Source organism: Haliaeetus albicilla, chromosome 27 (assembly GCF_947461875.1).
Source record: "Haliaeetus albicilla chromosome 27, bHalAlb1.1, whole genome shotgun sequence".
NCBI classification, from domain to species: Eukaryota; Metazoa; Chordata; class Aves; order Accipitriformes; family Accipitridae; genus Haliaeetus; species Haliaeetus albicilla.
The window spans coordinates 8,825,825-8,833,157 of record NC_091509.1 but is presented as its reverse complement, the minus strand read 5'-3'; positions in this window follow the sequence as shown (position 1 = coordinate 8,833,157).

Genomic DNA, 7,333 nt, shown 5'->3' with positions numbered 1-7,333 from the left:
TTGAGGAGCTGCAATACTGCCCACCCCACTCCCAACCCCTTTAATACCAACAATAACCACTGCAGAAAGGACATACCTACCACCTTTTGACATCAGGAAGACTGCAATTTTACTCCAAGTGTTTTCATTAATTCTCAGTTTTTTAACTTCAGATTCTTTCCCTTCTAGTATTTTTCTCAATAAACTCTATGTTGCTGACAACTACTCAACCAACTGGGTGCAATGATTAATCTACTGTGACACACAAATGGTCAAAAAACTTTAGCCATAAATGGTACAAAGACAGAAGATGTATTTGACTTTCACCTTTTCCACTGAAACCTTAATACCTAAATGACCACAATACCTAGATGCTTCTTCTCTCTCATTTTCATATCTTGTCTGTAATGCTTCTCTGGGTTTAATAATCCATATTTGTTTTGGTCCCTACAAGTGGATGGAATGTCCTGAAAACAATTACTCAAGTTGCCAGTCTGTTAGATTCTTTCCGGAGATGGCACAAAACTGGATGTCAGATATGTCATGTCTGTATTAGACAAACCACTGGGCAATCAGTCAACAGCACAGTGGCAGAGGAGGCGGCAAATGATTGACTCCAGCCTGGTTTCACATTGCTACTTTCCTTTCCACAGGCAAACATAAGTCAACCTTACATGTCATTAGTTATTTAGCTTAAATCAATTAGCATAGTCTAGTCACATTTCTCTGTATCCAATTGCAGCAATATTTTTTCTATGAATTTATTATTCCTTTTCTTCAAGAAAAAACCCATTTATCTTATGGTGAGCTACAGCTCCCCTACCACAAAATTTCATTTCAACAACCATTATTTTACAGTTGTCTACTGCTTCTTTGCCCTAAAGCTTCAGTACTCTTTTCTCAGTCAACTGCAGCTGCTCAAAAAAGCCTGATGTTTATACCCATACACCTTGTTATGTTACTAAGGCTTCATGCTTGCCAAAACCAATGACAAACAGAGAGGTAGAGTACAATCTAGTCACCATAGGGAAGATAAAGGGACCGTATTGGTTTTTGGCTACCATGTTACCCTATTCAGTTTATAATCTACCACAACCCTTAAGTCACCACTTCTCAGAGTACCCCATTACTCTAGAATGTGACATGTGTTATATTACTAGGTATCTAAAATAACTATAATAAAATGCTTATTGCTCTTTCGTAACCTTCATCTAAAGAATTCAGATAATTCTGTATTGGTGAACTTTCCTGTCTTGTCTTTACTACCTTCTTTCTTTGCCTCATATGCAAACCCTGCTAGATAACTACTTTATATTCCTTTCTTGGATCACAGAAATGCATAAGTCTGTAAGGAATTGCTGTGGGAACTCATCCTTTCCACGATCAATATTTTATTTCCTACTTTTGCTTTGGAATTATTAATTTGTAATTTTTCAAAATAACTTTCAAGTGTCCCATCTTGATTTTCTATTGTAACAACTTGCAATTAAAAATACAGTATGCTACCAAGCTAAATACCTTATACAAGCCAAGTAAGACATTGGAGTTCTGTGCAAATTTATTTACACTTTCTGTAGTTCTTTAGAAAATTGTATTAAATTCTTTATCTATTTGAAAGTCTTATTTTTGTTCTGAAGACAATCTCCCTAAACTGGAATATATTCTGGAAATTCTTTCCTTTGAAGTGTGCTCTGTGCTTTTGACAGGTATATCTTTCTGGACATCACAGACTATTTTGCTCTTTTGGTGGGGAAAACAGACAAAAAATCCAACTGATTTTAATTAGGATTTCCCCCAAACAGTTATAATATGCTACCTCATTTCAGAGAGAATATTTGTCTGCAAGACCTAGACTGCAGGTCTAGGTTTCTCCCATGGTACAGTTTATCTTGCATATACTGTGTATTCTTATTCTTTCATTAAGCTAAAGAAATTTTTCATAAAAAGCAAAGCTGGATATTACTGGGTGCATAATGATGACCTGCTCACATTATAGAATTGCTTAGCAGGTAACTATATGATGTCTTACCCTCCAGCGAAGTGAACCAGCAGAGGTAAGTTGCAATGCAGTTATTTAGATTGTACATGCCTATGAAACCCTCTGTGATTGTTTATATTAACTCCTTACTATAGGTATAAAATACCATCTCAAGCATAGAAAAGAAAATAAGCAAATATCAAACACAAAGGGAGTAACGACCATTGATTAACTGTGATCTTTTTGTTAAAACAAAATACTCTAATTGAATATTGGGCAGAGTTACAGAATCAAACAGATGTGTCATTATATAGCTATTGACCTAAAAATGATTAATCTAATTTCTCTGACATTTTCACTGTATATATGGGGGCATCTATTGACTTAGTATAGAAATTGTAATTTAGCAATTATTCCTTAGGCTGATCACGTGCAAATCTTTTTTTTGAGATTCATGACCAGGGTTGCTGTAAAATACACTAAATTCCTAAATTGCATTTTCTCCCTATATAATATGAATACACCTTTTTCTCTTACTGGAACTAGGCGATGCAGGTTCTAGGGTAAGATAAAATACATTAACCCTATGATATGAAAAGAGGTTGCTCATCTGACAGATTTGCAAGTGTATCAACTAATTTTCAATTTCCTTGGATGTTTGATTGCAAGCATGTCATTCAGAATCCCACTTGACTTGTCTTTTCCCCGTCACTGTTATAATATAGAAATAAATATAATCAACAAATTAAACAAAAGCAGTTTATATTCTCCTCATACACAAACTTTTCAACTGTTTTCATTCCTGCCTACCTTTTGCATTTTAACTTGGGTGCTATCATTTTGAAAAAAAACCCGCTCCTTTGGTTTACAAGAAAACACAATACGCAAAAGTTTCTGGTCAAAATACTTTAATTCAAATGATTTAAACAGGACTGGGAAAAATAAAAAAAACCTGCTCAGACTACTGTAATAGTTGGTGAGGAAAAGGCTTCCAGCATGTTGCATAGCCAGAAAGACAAGAAATTGGAGAGTTAGTAATGCATTAAAGTGACTATTTTTTGTAGACATTGAGTCTGATTTATAGTTCAATTTCACTCTGGACTATTGCTGTTCACACCAATACAAGTTGAATGCAAAGTTATTGTAAAAGACTATGAAATCAAAGTTGACAACACTTTATGTTTACTTGCACTGGTAAAAAGATTACAGAAAATAATGGACAACAATGAACCAGAGCCTGTGCCTTCTGTGCAGTCAACTTCTGAACAGTGTAACTCATTTAAACTATAATTTTCCCTATAGCAAAAAATTGGAGGTTTTAGCTCTTGTCTCTTACTGAGAGATTCACACAAGATAGATGCTCAGGTAGTTCAATCAGTGAGGCTAAAGAGGTCTTTACACAAATAGGTCAGGAACTTTACAAAACAAAATTATTACAGAAAGATTATCCTGAATCTGGCAATATCATTAATAAAATACGATTTGGAATAAACCTGTTATTAACCCGATAGATAATGTGTGCAATTTTCATTACAACATAAAAAAAAAGATTCTAAACTTTTTTCTTTTTTCCCCTCTTCAGTCATGGTTTTGTTTAATTTGAGACGGCGAGATCTGCACAGGAAGTGGCTTTAATTCCTCCTGGTATTACCATAATTCAAAGGGATAAAGAAGGCCTAGTCACCTGTCCTGCCAAACAAACAACGGAGGTGAAAATCATTAGAAAGGCTCCAGGTTGGAAACCTGCTATCATGAGGCTCAATAACATCAGCAGAAGGAACCTCTCTCTGAGGTCAAGAGCAGCCGCCTTGCAGGAGCACAGAAGGCTGCTGGCAAAACCTGCCGCAGCAGCTGGGCACGGACCTGGGGAGAGCCCGGGGGGACAGGGGGCCAAAGAGCTTCAATTCCTGCTGCCCGTGTGCAGGTCCAAACTACCTGCTCCTGCTTATTCCCAGCAATTCCATACACTCCTGCATTTTTAACTTGAATTTCCCATGTTTATTTAAAACAAAATCCGGGTAAAATACTAGGCAATTTGATGTGGCTGAAACAGAAGGAAAAGAATAAAATAAAAGAGACTGAAAGAAGAAATTTTCCCTGGGGAAAAGATTAACTGCTCTAATAAGAAATGCTCCAGGGAAAGGCCAGTATAGAAGAACTGTCCTGGTTTCACCTGGGATAGAGTTAATTTTCTTCCTAGTAGCTGGCATGGTGCTGCGTTTTGGATTTAGTATGAGAATGGTGTCGATAACACTGATGTTTTAGAATAAGTGCTACTTAGCAACAACTAAGTCAAGGACTTTTCAGTTTCCTTCCCATGCTCTGCCAGTGAGGAGGTGCCCAAGAAGCTGGGAGGGGGCAGAGCCAGGACCGCTGACCTGAACTAGGCAAAGGGATATTCCATGCCATAGGATGTCATGCCCAGTATATAAACTGGGGGGAGTTGGCAGGGCAGGGGGGGTGGATCACTGCTCGGGAACTAACTGGGCATTGGTCAGCAGGTGGTGAGCAACTGTATTGTGTGTCACTTGTCTTTTCTTGGGTTTTATTTCTCACTCTTTTTATCTCCCTTCTTATTATAATAATTATTATTTAATTTCAATTATTAAACTGTTCTTACCTCAACCCACGAGTTTTACTTTTTTCCGGTTCTCCTCCCCATCCCACTGCTGAGGGGAAAGGAGTGAGCGAGCAGTAGCATGCTGCTTAGTTGCCAGCTGGGGTTAAACCATGACAAGAACTCATGTAAAGTTGGGGAAGGTAATATAAGAATGTTGGCATGTAGCAGGGTTTTTTTAAAGTTTTGGTGAAATTGAGTTTCTTTGTATCTGTATAAACTTGAATATGAGGGTCTTTTCATGGATTGTAGCTCAGATATCATGAAGAATGGGTTTAGCAAAAAAAAAAAAAAATTCATAATGATACAGCCCTACCTCATATTAGTCAGAGGTAACAGTACTAGGCTCTCACAATACGTTTATGATTCCATTAATAACCAAACAGAACTTAAACTAGGGTAATTAGTGGTATAACACTGTCAGTGCAATAACATACTACTTAAAAAATTATACAGCTTCCCTCAGATAAAACTGAATGGAGAGATTTGAAAATCTAGGAATCATTGAACACACACTTGTTTTCCTTCCCAAAACAACAATTGTAGGATGCCAAGCTATGAGTATTTTCCGAATTTCTCCTCTTTCCAAAATTCATTGCATTAACTTTTAAAGAACACGATCTTTTCAGAACAAGTTGCATCATAGTAGTGGTCATAAGAACTACTTAGAAAAATCTATCTCTTGCTCCATTGGAAAAGGGGATACAGATGAGGGAAAGGAGATGTTTCAATCCAATTCATAAATAATCTGTCATCATCAATTCTGCTCAAGCCTAAACAGTGTCACCATGCCCCTCTTTTTATTTTGAACTTGTCACTTAGGGCAACCAGGCAGATTATTGATCTCTTCATCAAGCATCTCGGTCTCAACTTTGATTAATTGCTTATGTTTCTTTCTGGGAGTGAGGACACCCCTGAACTGCAGTGACGGAAGAGAGGAAGCTGTGAGAGGCTGTTCCCAAAGTCACAATTGTTCACCCGACTGCCTGGGCAGGCCCTCTGAGGGTCCAAACACCATGCTTTGGCACACTTGCACTTGTACCTCATTTGAAACATGAGCAACTGTTAAAGCATTCAGCTCAACGTTGACTCAATGTCATAAAAAAGTTAAGCTCTGAGAATCCTTACAAATTTAAGAAAAGAACTACAACTCTACAACTGAGGTAGAACTTCCCATATCTCATTAATTACTCACTGAATTAAAACTAGGGTGATCAAAAAGCTTCCACCAAACCAAGGTTTTGTGCAGAAAAAAAAATTCAGAAAGCATGCATAGAATTTTGTTGTTGCTGCTGCTGGTTTTAGAAAAGTTCTAGCTAATACACACAGGAATTTTCAGTGATACTTTTGTCCAACAAAAGTCATTATCCCTTTGGATGACTTACAAGACCAGGACCCATAAGGAAAAATGAGAACTCAACCTGATAGAAGAGGACACAAAGAACCAGCCTCCTCTTGGGAACCACTGGATCTTTGTGAAAAGGTGAGGATTTGGAAGCATCATCAAGGAATATCATCAGTTTCCCTTTTCCTATAATAGAAAGGCCTCCTCTTCTCTGGGAGATGCTATTAGATATTGTTTCTGGTCTTTCTCCTTTTTTGCCTGTTTTTGTTTTATTCTAGCCAGTTTATTTTGTCTAGGGAAGGAATTGCTTTCCTTCCACTTTTACTTAGCTGCATGTCATGAAACAAAGTTATCACTGGTAAGTGAATCAAAAGTAATGCAGTGCTTCAGTTTGCACTTCACTAAGGCTTTTGTGCCCAGGAGCCAACACTGTACCCACTGAACATTAAGTGGCTCAAAAGGTTCACAAAACCATGGCAGGCTCAGAAATGGAAGACTAAAAGGTCTGAGGCTGAGTGGGTGGAGGTCACAGTGACCAAAAGTATCAAATAGCTGCACAAGAAACAAATTGAAGAAAAATAAAGAACTGTAATACCTCTATTAGCTTGGCCATATTTTTTATGAGGACAGCACTGTATATACACAGGCCTAAATATATCTGTCTTTTTTACTGCTTGGATTCCAAAGACATATTATATATTATTTCAGTACTTCTGTCTTTGGTGAGGAGGGGAAATCAGAATTCAGAAAAATTAATTCAGTGTATTCAGAAAAGGTTGAGACATGTTCAAGGCTCTCTCTTGTGATCTTTCCCTGTCCAAAAGCCAAATATGTAGTTGATGCTCATAGTTCCATGAGTTTAACGTGTAATTTTTCTACTTATAGTCTGAAGTAGAATACATTAGACAAAGCTGACCAATCAGTGACCCTTTTCAAACTGCTGTCATTCTCTGCTGATACTGGGTCTGCTCCCTGCAATCCCAATGCAGGGGAAATTCCATTGACTTGACAACCTTTCTCAACCTTATCTCCTGAATTAATATAGCTGAACTCTGATTTTTCAACGAAAGGGACTTTTTGGAACCATGATTTACTGTCAGCTCTATTCATGATGGACGGACCTACTTGTGTCTCATTTCCAGCTTGCTCAAGCACACCAGCTTGCAAAGGTCATGTCAGACTTCACAATTACTATCCCCACACTCTCCTCTGATGAGGAAAAGAGGGGGAGAGAAGAGAATTAACACATAGTGGGGAAGATGAACTAGAAAACACAATGGGAAATGGTCTGTGAGAAGCTTATATAAGGAACTTTCAAAAGGGAGTACAGTACATCTTATAAATGGGAAGTTTATTTGTGCAGATCTACTTGAGGACAACTTACCTAACATTTTGATGTACAACTGTTTTACAT